At 41.4% G+C, this 16,177-nt stretch overlaps 2 pseudogenes; one reads left to right on the top strand and one right to left on the bottom strand.

Moving 5' to 3' along the window:
* Window positions 1-11,263: 11,263 nt before the first annotated feature.
* LOC103675916 lies at window positions 11,264-12,877 on the top strand (annotated as a pseudogene).
* LOC103675923 lies at window positions 11,906-15,060 on the bottom strand (annotated as a pseudogene).
* Window positions 15,061-16,177: the final 1,117 nt, after the last annotated feature.

Genomic DNA, 16,177 nt, shown 5'->3' with positions numbered 1-16,177 from the left:
TGCTTTTGAAAAGAGATAAGTAGAGGCTGCAGGCAGAAGCTAATGAATGCAGTAGTCTAAGGAAGAGATGATGGCAGCCTGGACAAAAATGGAGGGAAAGGATCAGATCTGCAACATTTTTGGAAATAGAACTGGCATGAGATTGGGTGTGAAGAGTGAGGGAAAACCCAAAGATGTTGCTGAGATTTCTGACTCCAATAACTGAATAAAATAATGGGTGCTGACAATAGTGAGGAAGTAAAGAGCAAGTTTGGGGGGTTAATCTACATTTCTGTTTTAGATGTGTTAAATTCAAGATGTCTGAGAGCTACCCTATGGAAATGTTAAGTAAGAAGTTAGTTATCTGGATCTCAGGCTAGATTATGGAGTCATCAGTATTTGGATAAAGCCATGGGACTAAATGAGATGGCCTGGGACAAGAGGAACTGTGGAGAAGAGGATCCAAATCTGAACCCTGGGACACTCCCCATTCCTCAAAATCCAACAGAGCAAGAACAACTACTAAAAGGATCGGGAGGAGTGTACAGTGAGATAGTAGGGAAACCAAGAGAGTGGTTTCATGGAAGCAAAGAGAAAAGCCTTCTAAGGAGGGTCAGTTGCTACTCATAGGTCGAGATGAGGATCGATCTGAAGCCCACTGGAAGATTAAAGTCATTGATGACCTCAATCGTAGTTACAGTGGATTGATGGAAATGCAAACCTGATTGGAGTGGGTGAAAGAGAGACAGTGACTAGAGATGACGGCTCTTTCAAGACATTTTGCCATGAAGGGGAGTAGAAGTACTGGCAGCTATAAAAGAACAGGAGGTCCCAGGAGGGTTTTGTTTAGTCTTGTTTGTAATAGGAGAAATTAGATCATGTGCATAAGCTAATGAGAGTAAGCCAGTAAAATGAAAGAAGGTGATGATGCAGCAGCAGTAATGAGCAAAAAATGTGCAAGCGAAGTCCTCGAGAAGGCAAGAGATTCAGAGCCCCAAATGGAGGGACTGGCCTCTGTTGTAGGGGAGAAGGCAGAGAATGCATGTGGAGGTGATTCGGTAGATTTAGTGGTGGGAAGATAAGGGGGTTTCCATTTAATTCCTTTATTTTCTCAGTGAAGTATGAAGCACAGAAATTAACTTGGCTGGCATATGGGAAGTGTTAAAGGTTTGAGGGGAAAGAAGGTAGAAGTGGTTGTCTTTGAGTATGGCAGAATGAATTACTGAGGGAATTGCAGGATTGCTAAGCAATTTTGAAAGCCCATTTGAGAATAGTCATTGTGAATTTAAAGAGAGCTAGTTCACTATATGTTAACTAACTGGAATTTGAATAACAACTTTTAAAAAATAAATACAATAAAGAGAGCTAGTTAACACAAGTGAATTTTTTTCTCCAGCCAGGAGCATCTATTCAGGAGCAGGTATAAGGTATCAGAGCATGAAGTATAAACAGGGCTGGGTTTTTCTAGGTGCTTAAGAGGAGGAGAAAGGACAAGGACTTTAAAGTTACTTGTGAAGGAATGATTATAGTGATGGACCATAGAATCCAAACCGGAGAAGGGGAGACAAGAAATACTGGAGTGAGGGGGAAAATAAATAATCTGAGGGATGGGTCCCAATAAAATTTTTAAAAATACATTTTAGTGAAAATATTCAAGTAGGTGAACTGGAAAGATACTTCCTTTGGGACTAAAAATGAAAAGCAAATAAGATACCTGTCCTACCTCCAGGCTGTAAGGTACAGAAGTTTGTTAGAACAAAAAGTGAAAAGCCTCCACTTAGAAGCTTAGCAGAGAAAGTGGTATCTTAGGGGTAGCCAGGATTCAATTACAGTTGACCCCTTGAACGACATGGGTTTGAACTGCACAAATCCACTTATACATGGATTTTTTTACAGTCTAGTACTGTAAATGTATTTTTTCTTCCTTATGATTTTCTTAGTAACATTGTCTTTTCTCTAGCTTACTATATTATAAGAATATGGCATATTATACATATACAAAATATGCATTAGTCAATTGTTTATGTTATTGGTAAGGCTTTCAGTCAATAGTAGGCTGTTGGTAGTTAAGTGTTGGGGAAGTCAAAAGTTATATGCAGGTTTTTGATTGTGTAGGGGTCTGTTCGTGAGATATATTGGTCTGTAGTTTTCTTGTAATGTCTGTTTCTGGTTTTAGTATTAGGGTAATGCTGGCCTCGTAGAATAAATTAAGTATTCCCTCAGTTTCTGTCTTCTGAAAGACTGCAGAAAATTGGTATAATATCTTCCTTAAATTTTGATAAGAATTGATTGGTAAACACATCTGGACCTAGTGCTTTCTGTTTTGAAAAGTTCTTAATATTTTGATTCAATTTCTTTAATAAATATAGGCCTATTCTGATTCGGAGTTTTGACAGATTGTATCAAGGAATTGGTTAATTTCTTTTTTTTTTTTTTTTTTTTAAGTAATCTCTACACCCAACATGGGGCTTGAACTCACCACCCCAAGATCAAGAGTCACATGCACTACCAGCTGACCCATCCAGGCACCCTGGAATTGGTCCATTTCATCTATCAAATTTGTGTGCACAGAGTTGTTCACAGTATTCCTTTATTATTATCCTTTTAATGTCCATGGGATCTGTAGTGATTTCCACATCCTCTTTCATTTCTGATAGTAGTAATTTGTGCTTCTCTCTGTTTTTCTTAGTTAGCCTGGCTAGTGGCTTATTGGTTTTATTGATCTTTTCAAAGAACCAGCTTTTAGTTATGTTTATTTTTTCTGTTGATTTCCTGTTTTCAATTTCATTAGTTTTTGTTTTCTGTGTTGTTGGGGTTTTTTTTGTTTGTTTGTTTGGTAGGTTGGTTCTGATTCTTATTGTTTCTTTTCTTTTTACTTTGACTTTAATTTGTTCTTTTTCTTTTTTTTTTTTAAAGATTTTATTTATTTATTTGACAGAGATAGAGACAGCCAGCGAGAGAGGGAACACAAGCAGGGGGAGTGGGAGAGGAAGAAGCAGGCTCATAGCGGAGGAGCCTGACGTGGGGCTCGATCCCACAACGCTGGGATCACACCCTGAGCCGAAGGCAGACGCTTAACCGCTGTGCCACCCAGGCGCCCCTAATTTGTTCTTTTTCTAGTTTCTTAAGGTAGAAGCTTAGATGACTGATTTTAGATCTTCCTTTTTTGATGTATGTATTCAATGCTGTAAATTTCCCACTAAGTACTGTTTTTGCTGCCTCCCACAAATTTTAATAAGCTGTGTTTTCATTTTCATTTAGTTTGAAATAATTTTGTTATTTCTCTTGAGATTTCTTCTTTGACATGCATTATGTAGAAGTTTCTTAAATCTTCACATATTTTGGGATATTCCATTTATCTTTCTGTTATTGATTTCTAGTAATTCCATTGTGGTGTGAGAGCAGACGTTTTCTGATTTCCATTCTTTTGAATTTGTTAAGATGTGTTTTATGGCCCAGAATGTGGTCTATCTTGGTGAATGTTCCATGTGAGCTTATGAAGAATGTGTCTTCTGCTGTCACTGGATGAAGTTTCCAAATGTCAATTATATCCAGTTGATAGATGATGTTATTGAGTTCAACTATGTCCTTACTGATTTTATGTCCATTTTTGAGAGAGTTGAGGTCTCCAACTATAATAGTGGACTCATCTATTTAATCCTTGCAGTTCTGTCAGTTTTTGCCTCACGTATTTTGACACTCGGTTGTTAGGCACATACCATTTTAGGATTGTTATGTCTTCTTGAAGAATTTACCCCTTTCTCATTACATAATCCCCCTCTTTATCCCTGATAACATTCCTTTGTCTGAAGTCTGCTCTATCTGAAATTAATACAGCTACTCTTGCTCTTTTTTTTCTTTTATTAGTATTAGCATGGTATATCTTTCTCCATCCATTTACTTTTAACCTATATGTGTCTTTATATTTAAGGTACGTTTCTGGTAGATAACATATAGTTCAGTCTTGTTTTTTGATCTACTCTGACAATCTCTTTTGACTGGTACATTTCAATCATTGAGCTCCAACGTATTGATATAGTTGGATTAATATCTACCATATTTGTTACTATTTTCTATTTGTTGTTCTTGCTCTTTGTCCATATTTTTGTCCTCTTTTTCTTCTTTCTGTGGTTTTAAAGAAGAATTTTATATGATTCCATTTTCTTCCCTTTCTTAGCATATCAACTTACTTCTTTTTTTTTTTTACCAGAGTTTCCAATATATATTTACAGCTAATCCAAGTCCACTCTCAGAGAACACCAGAATGCTTCAAAGGTAGTGTAAATACCTTATAATAACAAAATAATCCTAATTCCTTTCATTCCTTGTATTATTACTGTCATCCATTTCACTTATGTGTAAGTATATATAAGCACATATATAATATACACATAAGCATACACAAATCAAACACATTGTTGATACTATTTCGAAAAACTGTTATCTTTTAGAGTAGGAAAAGTAAAAGTTTTTATTTTACCTTCACTTATTCTTTCTTCAGTGTTTTTCCTTTGTTTACATAAATCTGAGTTTCTGACCAATATTATTTTCCTTCTATTAACTTTTCTTGTAAGGCAAGTCTACTGGCAACAAATACATTCAATTTTTGTTTACCTAAGAAAGTCTTTATTTCTCCTTCACGTGTGAAGGGTAATTTCACAGGTTACAGAGTTCTAAGTTAGTGAGTTAGTTCTCTCAACACTTTTCATCTGTGCACTCCGCTCTTGCATGGTTTCTGAGAAGATGGAAGTACTTATCTCTGTAGGTAAGACGTTTTTTTCCCTCTTGCAGGATTTTTTCTTTATCTTTGATTTTCTTGAAAATAATATGATTAAGTGTATTTTTTCTGGCATTTATCCTGACTGGCATTCTCTGGACTTCTTAGATCTGTGGTTTGGTGTCTGATATTAATTTGGGGAAATCCTCAAGTCATTGTTTGAAAGATTTCTTCTGTTTTCTTTCTCCCTTTCTTCTCCTTCTGGTATGCCCATTATGCATATGTTACACATTTTGTAGTTATCCCGCAGTTTTGAATATTGTGTTCTGGGTAATTGTTTTGGTGTGTTCGTTTTTTCCCCCAGTGTTTTCTGTTTGCTTTTCATTTCTGGAAGTTTCTATTGAGATATCGTCGAGTTCAGAGATTCTTTCCTCAGCCATATCCAATCTATTAACAAGCCCATTAGAGGCATTCTTCCTTTCTGTACAGTGTATTTCATCTCTAGTGTTCCTCTTCGGTTCTTTCTTGGGATTTCCATCTCTCTGCTTACATCACCCATCTGTTTTTGCGTGCTGTCTACTTTATCCATTAGAGCCCTTAGCGTATTCATCATAGCGGTTTTTTAATTCCCAGTCTGATAATCCCAATATCCCTGCCATGCCTCATTCTGCTGCTTGTTCTGTCTCTTCAAATCATCTTTTTTGCCATTTGATATGCCTTGCAATTTTTTCTTGATAGCCACATATTCTGTGCTGGTAAAAGGAACTATTGTAAATAGGACTTCAATAACGTGGCAGTAAGGTGTGCGGGAGGCAGCAAATATTCCATAGTCCTGTGATTAAGGCCTCAGTTTTTAGTGAGCCTGCATCTCCGGACTGTGAACTCAACAAGTGTTTCTCAGTTTTTCTCTCCCCCTTAGGTAGGACAGGCAGGTGAGAGTGAGCTAGAATTTGATAAGTCTCTTCACCAGGTTAGTTAGGCTCTAATAATACCCATCAGGTTAGGCAGTGGTTAACTAACCCCTGAGGGCAGGTCTTGTTCAGAAAAACAGAGTCTTCTGGTCCATTTCAAAATGGCTCCTTTTCCTCTCACTCTGCCAGAAGCACGGGAGACTTTTCTCTGATAGTTACTGTGAGAACCTGGTTGAGCTTCTCGAGGTAAAATTTACAAAAGTAGGGAGAGCCCTCCACAACTGGAGGTCCCCCTGGAGTTTTTAGCTCAGACCTGCCCACTCTGAGCCTCCAGCAATTCATCAATTACAGTTCTGGTTTTCCTACCCCAGCACTGATTCCCAAGGAGATCTCAGCTGAGTTTCTGACCTGATAACTCATGATTCTCTGTATTTGCCTGTCAGTCTCTAATTTGGGGGGAGAGGGAGCAGGTGTGTGCCCTGTGACCTCACTTCTCTTATGGATTTGAGAAGATCTGTTGATTTTTCAGTGTGTTTGGCTTTTCATTTATTGTCGGGACAAAGAGGCAACTTACCAACTCCCTGTGTGCAGAACCGGAAATGGAAAGCAGCACGGGTTGTTGTTTTTTTTAATGCAAAACAGAAAAGAGGGTAAAAGTCATATAAGGCTGAAGGAGCAAAGAAAGAATGTGTAGAAATATTATTTGAAAAGCAAACTGGCCAAGAATTCTCTCAAACTGACAAGAATCATCAAGAAGGTCAATGAACCACAAACCAGGGTAGATTCAAGGAAAACTAAGCCTATATATGTTACAGTAAACCTGCTGAAAACCAAATACAAAGAGAAAATCTCAAAAGAAACAACTATGAGACTGATAGTTTACTTACCAACAGAAACAAAAGAATGATATCTTTAAAATGCTGAAAGAAGGGGCACGTGGCTGGCCCAGTTGGTGGAAGATGCGACTCTTGATCTCTGGGTCGTGATCACATTGAGTGTGAAGCCTACTGAAAATAAGAATTAAATAAATAAGTAAGTAAGTAAGTAAGTAAAATACTGAAAGAAAATAACTGCTACCCTAGAATTCTATACTCAGCAAAAATACCTTTTACAATGAAGGTGAATTAAGATATTTTTAGACAACCCTTGCCCCACCACCAAAAAAAACACCCCACAATTTGTTATTAGCAGACCGACACCGAATGAAAAACCATAAGAAATTATTCAAGCAAAAGGAAAATGATCCTACATGGTACCAATAAAATTAAAAAGTTAAGATGGAAGGACATATTCCTATTACCAACACAGAGGGGTCCCTGGCCGGCTCAGTCGGTAGAACGTGTGACTCTTGATCTCAGGGTTGTGGGTTCAAGCCCCATGTTGGGCGTGGAGCCTACTTTAAAAAAACAAAAACTTTAAAAAGCTGACACAAGAAGAAACAAAATCTCAGTAGTTCTAGATCTATTAAAGAAATTGAACTTGTAATTTCACACTATGCCACAGAGAAACCCCAATGCCCATATGACTTCATCAGTGAATTCTACCAGATATTTAAGAAAAAAAATAATGGCATTCTTACACACCATTTCAGAGTTCTTCCATATATTTCACAGTCTTGCCCAGCAACGTCCTGACACCAAAAATGGACCCAATTCAAAAAGAATAATGACAGGCCAATCTCTTAGATATGAAACCTCTTAAACTAAATATTAGCAATCTGACTCCACCAACATGTGAAATAAGCCAAATATCCTTCACCAGTAAAATGATGAATAAAGTGTGATATATTCCATACAATGGAAATTATACAGTAATGAGCTAGATGATTCTCACAAACAATGTTGAACAAAAACCAGGCACAAGATAATACTACAGTGCAGACTCCATTTATATGAAGTCCAAAGGCAGACACAGTGAATCACTGGTATTCTAATTAAATCTATCAAGAAGCAAGAGGGGGGTAACAATTAAAGGGGCTTTGGGGATTCTGTTCTACTTCATGATTTGGGTGCTGGCTCCATGTACATCTTCATTTTATGACAATTAGCCACGCTGTATGCTTGATGTATGTTCTACTTCAATAAAAGTGCTGTTGAAAAGAAACCGTTCTGTCTCAATCTAGATGGCAGTGCTAGTTGTCTACTGTGGCCAGTCTGAACCTGACGGTCTGAAAGCAGAAGTGCCGTCAGCATATAGGATAATACCTGTGTTTGTGTAAGGGACATACAGCTACTTTGTCTCTTGTATCATTAAAGTAGAGCTAAGAAGAAAGGAAGTAGAGGAAATACACATTCTTTTTCTGTTTCCACTTGACACCATTTTATCTGTAACAAAATATCCAAATAGTAGTGATAACTACTAATTTGACAGTTCAGTTCAGAAATTCATTTATTTTTAATACCAAATCTATAAAACTAAAAAAAAAAAAATTCTCGTCTACCAAAACAAGCAAGATAGGTTTCCGTGTATACAGTTCAAAATTTCTCATAAATTTTCAGGTTCTGTTTGGGTATCACTACAGGATAGTATTGTGCCTTAATTTATCTCTGAATCAACACTGATTTATCAATGCCTTACTTTTGTTTAAAAAGTGTTTTATGGGCGAGATGAGAAGAGCAGAACATAACAGGGTAGGTAATAAAAACGTTTGTATTTATTAGTAAGTTTTCACTGAAAGAAAGATTTGTGATGTCCTACATTTACTTAATAACGTTGCTTTTTTTACGTATTCTCTCTAGCTCCTTACCACAGTAACAGTAACTGTTTTGATATCATTAGGTCAAAAAATAAGGATTTCATTAGCAAGATGGTGCCTGTGTTTTCTGGTGCCTAAGTGAAGATTAAAATGTTACATTAATATTAAAATACTACATTAAAATGTAATATAAGACTCAAAAGCCATCCACTAGAAACCAAAATGATAGCTACGTTTTTATGTTACCTTTTTGGTTCTGAAAACTAAAGAGCTCACACAGAAGTGGGAAGTAGTGGGGATTTCCAGAGGGAGATGCACGCTAGCCATGCAGAAGAGTTTTCATATAAACCGATGATTCCTGTATCTGCATGATGTACTTTGTTTTTCCTTAGTACAAGTAAATACAATTCATTGTCAGCCGATGACTTTTTAAACTCAGAAACATTTAACTTTACTAGGTACTAAAATATCTTTTGCTTAAAATGTATTTTTACATTTATTACATATAACCAAAATTTAATTGTACATGTGCTGGTAAACGTGGGGCTTCTTAAATCATAAGTAACATCTAAACTAGTTTCTGTAAATGATGAACAACCTGCCTGTAATGTGTGCATCCTTCACTTAAGAGAGAAAAACAGTATTTGAAATAACTTCCATGTTCCTAATAATAATAATGCTGTTTTTATAGGAAAGATGACATCCTCAAGCCCATTTTAGTGGATTTTGTTAACAAATGCTATTCTACGTTAATATTTATAAAATATTTGAATTATGTGAGTATAGTTCTGTAAATATAGAAATAGAGTCTTCAAAGAGTAATTTAGGTTTTTTTAGATCAAGCTCTTCTTTTGCTAGTAGATTCAATGTGTTAACATGGGCGTTCTTTTGTTCAAAGTGCTTCCAAAACCAGCATACTCACCTCTGGGGCTTTCCAAGCAGAAGTTTAAGTCCTTTAATCTTTTTTGAGAAAAGAAGGGGGTAATGTTGGAAATGTGCCAGGAGCAAGCCTTGGTATTTCTCATGAAGTGCCACAGTGAAAGTACCCTCTCCACAAGTCAGTTCCTTGTAGCAAAATCCTAATCTCATCTGGCTTTCACACCATTACTTTTTCTAGAAAGCCTGTCTCCACATTCCAGACAACAGTAGTCCAGATAACTAAAGTTGTTAATTTCTCCTTTCCCTTCATCAACTCACCTGATAGTAAAAATCTGTGCTTAGTGAGACAGGATAACCCTCCAGAGCCAGATAACCAGGGTTTGAATCCCAGTTCTGCCACTATTGGCAAGTGACCCTAAGGCAAGGTATTAACCACTCTGTGCTCAGTTTCCTCATCTGTAGAATAGGACTAATACTATTCCTTACAAGGCTGTGGCAAGGATTAAATGAACTTGCATGCTTAAGTATGCTATTAGTGTTTGCTATTATTATTGCCTTTCTAGAAACTTCCTTTGTGTATATAAATAAAATCATGTTTATGATTATTTACAAACATGGGATATTACTCTGTAACTTGCTTCTTTTACTTAGTATATGATAGACATCTTTCCAAAACCACTTAATATTCTTAAACAGCTGCATTATATTCTATACTATGAGGGACTAGAAATTTTTCTACCATTTCTCCATGAACACTCACATTTTTTTCTTTTTGTGGTTTTACAAAAATGCTAAGGTAAATAAGCATCCTTGTATGTCTCTCTTTATGTCCTGATATATAAGAATCCAAGACATGGAATTGCTTTTTCAAAGGATATTTGCACTTTCAATTTTTTTAAATCAGCACTACCAGAGTGCTTTCCAAAAGCACAAAAGTAACTGGGCAGTCTGCACAGTAGGCAGTCACAGAGCAAAACAAGTAGTATGACTACAATAGCACAATGCCAGGAGGGGAAATGCAAGTATGCTGCTCTAAGGTCCTTACACTATACATGACGTGGCAGAATTGTATCCGAAGGTGGACTGTGATAAGTTACAGATACTGTAAGCCCAGAGGTAAAAAATAAAACAAGGAGGTATATAAAATAAGCTAACAGTGGAGAGAAAATGGAATCCTAAAAAATAGTCCAAAAGAAGATGAAAACATTGGCACTAACAGAAAACAAGTAGCAAGATCGTAGACTCAAAATTTACCATCTCTATAATCACATTAAATGTGAATGGTCTGAAAACTCCAGTCAAAAGATAGAGACTGTCAAAATGGATAACATGAAAAAGCAAGACCCAATTACATGCTGTCCTTTTTTTTTTTAAAGACTTTATTTATTTATTTGACAGAGAGAGAGACAGCCAGCGAGAGAGGGAATAGAAGCAGGGGGAGTGGGAGAGGAAGAAGCAGGCTCTCAGCGGAGGAGCCTGATGTGGGGCTTGATCCCAGGACTCTGGGATCATGCCCTGAGCTGAAGGTAGACGCTTAACGACTGAGCCACCCAGGCGCCCCTTAATGTCACTTTAAATAGATAAAAATTTAAATGGAGGGTCCAGGCCCAGGGACGTGGCAGAGCTGGACGGTCTGCACTCCCAAGGCTCTGGCCAGAACTTTCTTTACCTGGCACATTTTCTCACCTGGGCTTTGCCTACCTGATGCACCGCTGAAACCCACTGAGGACAGGGCAGCTGCTTCCTCTTTCTTAACCTTACAATAGCCCTCTCCATCTTCTTCCTCACCCTTGGGGCCCTTCTGTGGCCCCAGGATGTCTCCTCCCCTCTGAGATCTGGCTCCTCCTCTGGCTCAGAGGAGTTTGCTTTGAACCTTTGAACCCACCAATCAGCATCACACACCCTTAGGCCAAGGCAACCTCATGGGTATAGGGTCCCAGGGGGTCGGAGGCGGGGCTGCAGAGGCCTGGGTGTGGTCCAGTGTCCCCCCTCGGGCCACTTGGCTGAGAATGTGGTAGGGAGGGAAGGCAGTATATTGGGTCCCTCCAGGCTGACCTGCCTCTCACCGCTTCTCCCCCGGAATCCTTGGTAGTCTTGTCAGTGGGAGATCATGTCACTGTCCCCTTGCCTTCTCAGCCCTACAGAGCCCTCAAGTCTCAGGCATCTTCATCCATGGTGACCAGGCTTGTGTGCAGATGGGCAATGACTGCTGGGAACTCCATTGCCTGGAACAGGTGTCCAACCTGATGGCCAGATGCCAAATGACAAGACCATTGAGGGAGTGGATGACTCCTTCAACACCTTCATTGAGACAGGTGTTGGCAAGTATGTGCCCAAGGCAGTGTTTGTAGACCTGAAACCCACCAACATTGGTGAAGTTTGTACCAGCACCTACCGCCAGCTCTTCCACCCTGAGCAGCTCATCCCAGGCAAGGAAGATGCTGTCAGGGGCACCTGGGTGGCTCAGTCATTAAGTGTCTGACTTTGGCTCAGGTCATGATCCCAGTGTTCTGGGATCGAGCCCCGCATCGAGCTCCCTGCTCAGCGGGAAGCCTGCTTCTTCCTCTCCCACTCCCCGTGCTTGTGTTCCCTCTCTCACTGTGTCTCTCTGTGTCAAATAAATAAAATCTTTAAAAAAAAAAAAAAAGGAAGATGCTGTCAATAACTATGGCCCTAGGCACTACACCATGGCAAGGAGATCGCTGATCTCACCTTGGACCAAATTCACAGACCAGGGCACATATTTCTAGGGCTTCTTGGTTTTCCACAGCTTTGGTAAGGGTACTGGTTCTAGGTTCAATTCTCTGCTGATGGAACCTCTCTGTCAATTATGGCAAGAAGTCTAAGCTGGAGTTCTCCATTTACCCAGCCCCCAGGTTTCCATAGCTGTAGTTGAGCCCTACAACCCCATCCTCACTACCCACACCACCCTGGAGCATTCTGATTGTGCCTTCATGGTAGACAACGAGCCCATCTATGACATCTATCATAGAAACCTCGATACTGAATGCCCAACCTACATTCACCTAAATAGGTTAATAGGTCAAATTGTGTCCTCCATCACTGCTTCTCTCAGATTTGATGGAGCCCTGAATGCTGATTTGACAGAATTCCAGACCAACCTGGTGCCTTTATTCCCACATTTACTTCTCTCCGGCTGCATATGCCTGTTACCTCTGCTGAGAAAGCCTACCATGAACAGCTTACTGTAGCAGAAACCACCGACGCATGCTCTGAGCCAGCCAACCAGATGGCGAAATATGCCCCCTGCTGTGGTAAGTACATGGCTTGCTGCCTGTTGTGCCATGACGACAGGGTTCCCAAAGATGTCAATGTTGCCACTGCCACCATCAAGACCAAGCGTACCATCCAGTTTGTGGACTAGCATCTCACTGGCCTCAAAGTTGGCATTAATTACCAGCCTCCCACTGTGGTACCTGGTGGAGATCTGGCTACAGCACAGTGAGCTGCGTGCATGCTGAGCAACACCACAGCCATTGCTGAGGCCTGGGCTTGACTGGACCACAAGGTTGATCTGATGTATGGCAAGCATGCCTTTGTTCACTGGTACATGGATGGGGGCATGGCGGAAGAGATTTTTCTAAGGCCCATGATGACATGGCTGCCCTTGAGAAGGACTATGAGGAGGCTGGCATGGATAGTTCTCAGAGAGAGGATGAGGGTGAAGAGTATTAACATGTCTGCTGCAATTTTACACTCTGTTGTCTTGGGACTATCCTATTTCCATTGTTCTGTGAAGCCGTCCATTGTGGCCCTAACTTGTCAACAAAAGTGATTTTTTTTTATTATTATCAAGGGGATATTAAATTGTTTATTGATAACACATAATGAATGATACACAAGCTTTAATCCCATCTATAATTTTATCTGATACCATAATTCAATTTAGATATACTTCATAGCATGTGCCAACAATGATATTGGTAACCAAATAAACTCCATGACTTTCCTTGGGTGACTCTTTTAATGGTAAACTACAGGTCACAACACATTAACTGTCAGTTCAACTACACCAAAGTTTGTGGAGACAATGGCTTCCGTGCCCAAGCGGGTTGCAAGTAAATTTCTAATGGAACCTGGCACCTCCCTGAAGGAATTCTAACTTCACAGCTTACCAAGATGACTTCAAGGAGACTAATTTTACACAGCACATTTTTTTTTTAAAAAGACACATTTATCCAGTGTCATGATTAGACTATTACATTTAGCAATCAACAGCATGGGTACAAAACAAAAAAACAAAAAACCCTACATTAAAGCCCTTTGTTGGAATGCTTTACACTTTCCACAGAACAGACACTAAAACTAAAATAACCTATTATACAATTACAAATCCAGTCCTCAAGTTTTTTGCCCATACCCAAGAGTATTGTCCAAAACATGTCTTCTTTGCCCTGCTACCACTGTGCTTGGCTGAATTCACATGTCTGTGATAACTAGCTTCCCTGTCACTTCACCGGGTCTCCTCTCCTGCTGAGCTTTGCTTTCTGGCAGTAATGAAAACCGTCTGCCACTGCCATAGCTACCACTGCTGCTGGAACCACCATAGCCACCTTGGTTTCGTGGTTTGGCCAAGTATTGGTCTCCACCACCATAGGGGCCATAGCGTCTGCCTCCAGTTTCCTCCTTTCAAGGGCCCAAAATTTGAAGATTGATTGTTGTAATTGCCAAAATCATTATAGCTTCCGCCACTTCCAAAATTGCTTCCAATATTACCAAATCCATTATAGCCATTCCTGCCGCCACCGTATCTGCCACCACCTCAGCTGCCACCAAAGCCACGTCACCCACTGAAGTTCCCTCCTATGACCAAAGTTGTCATTTCCACCAAACCACCTCCACGGCCACCACCAAAGTTTCCAGAACCACTTCGACCTCTTTGGCTAGATGAAGCACTTCCCATCTCTCGCTAAGCGAGGGCTTTCCTTACTTCCCAGTTTGTGGCCATTCACAGTATAGTATTTTTGAATGACAATCTCGTCTACAGAGTCATGGTCATCAGGTGTCACAAAGCAAAGCCTCTCTTCTGGCCACTGCCTCAGTCAATCACTTCAGTTTTTCCACACTGTTCGAAATAATCTCCTAGATGGTGTTCTTCAGTGCTGCCTTTAATGCCACCATCAAAACTTTTTTACAGATAAGTGGGCACCAGGTCTTTAAGAATCTTTTCTTGAGACCACTCGCCTTGTGCGGCCTTGCATTCATGGCCTCCTCCACAGGGGCAAACCTGACAAACAACCCCAAGCCTCTGGAGTGCTTCATGCTTGGATCTCTCATTACCACACAGTCCATGAGCTTTCCACGTTGTTCAAAATGGCTCCTCAGACTCTCGTCAGTTGTTTCAAAGCTCAAACCTCCCATGACGAGTTTCCACAGCTGTTCAGGCTCTTCGGGACACTCTGACTTAGGCATGACAGCCGTGGGAGGGGAGACTTTAACACGCTTACTCACCAGCATCCATGGGCAGAAAGGCTGATGTGTCTTTTAAAGTTTCTATTTTAAATGTAAAAAAAAAGAGAGAGAGAGAGAGCACTACCCCATGTAAATGCTATTCATAAGAAAGGTGAAGAGGCTATATAAGTAATATCAAAGTAGACTTCAGAACCCAAAGGTTTATCATGGATCAAAAATCATGCAATTCTTCAAGAAGACATAATAACCCAAGATGTTTATGCCTCTAATCTGAGCTTCAAAACAGGGGGTGGGATATTGAGAACTGAAAGGAAAAAATAAACCCACAGTTCCTGTTGTACATTTCCAGTTTTCTCAGAACAAGTAGAAAATGATATTTCAGGGGCGCCTGGGTGGCACAGCGGTTAAGCGTCTGCCTTCGGCTCAGGGCGTGATCCCGGCGTTCTGGGATCGAGCCCCACATCAGGCTCCTCCGCTATGAGCCTGCTTCTTCCTCTCCCACTCCCCCTGCTTGTGTTCCCTCTCTCGCTGGCTGTCTCGCTGTCAAATAAATAAATAAAAATAAAATCTTAAAAAAAAAGAAAAGAAAATATTTCAAACAATTTGACCCAATGGACATTTAAAACCCACTTCACCCAACAACGGTAGAAGATCATACAGAATATTCACTGGGATACACCAGGCACTGGGCCAAAAGTAAGGCGAGTCCATAGTTCCGGCGCTCAAGAAATTCAAAACAGAACCTTCTGTTGACACCGGACGAGTATTTTCACTCAAGAAGTTACCTATTCAAAGCAGCGGGGGCGTGTGCGCGTCCGGCATAGACCTAGAATGTGAGGGAAGATACTCTCCCAAGCAAGGACTAGCAAGTGACAGAACAGTGCCCCGGACGGTGGCCACTTCTACACCTGGAAAGGGGCGCGTCAAGGCCGCTGCCTTGGCAGGGGCGGAGACGGGGTGGTGGCTGGCGGCCCGGAGAAAGATCCTGGAGGAGAGGCAGGAACACTGGCTGCTGGCCGGAGCACTCTGAAGGAGGATTGTAGGAGGCGTGCTGGACGGTATACCGTGGTGACCTTTGCACAGTAGTCCACAAAATCCCCAACGAAGATCCTCTTCTGGTTAATTCCCGAGTGGCGGGGCGTCCACCCTTGCTGGGGAGGCCGGGTCGGCCGGGGCTGAGCGCGCGGGCTCCAGGCGGCCGCGGGCGGGCGGGCTAGGCCTCCGCTACCCTCCATCCCCGGGAAGCCGGCCCAGGAGGTCTGGGCGCAGACTGGTCGGTGCCCGCGAGCGTGGAAACCAGGCAACCCCGTCTGCGCACCGGCGGCGTGCAACATGAGGAGCCAAGGGTTGGAAGCTCCGGGCTAACTCACGCGCCCGCTGCTGCAGAGGAGGCGGACGGCGGGGCGGCCCACCCTCAGGTCGCCCCCGCCGCCCTCAGCTCCCAGTGGCCCGGGTCCGCCCGCGCACTGGGCACCGGAAGGCGCGCGCCCCGCGCTCGGGCACCACCTGGCGGGCGCGGCCCGGCCCGGCCGGTGGGGGGCGCCGCGCCGACGGGAGGGGACA

This window comes from Ursus maritimus, unplaced genomic scaffold, assembly GCF_017311325.1.
Source record: "Ursus maritimus isolate PB19 unplaced genomic scaffold, ASM1731132v1 scaffold_18, whole genome shotgun sequence".
NCBI classification, from domain to species: domain Eukaryota; kingdom Metazoa; phylum Chordata; class Mammalia; order Carnivora; family Ursidae; genus Ursus; species Ursus maritimus.
Note: the sequence above shows the minus strand (reverse complement) of the source record. Positions and strands in the feature narration are given on the sequence as shown.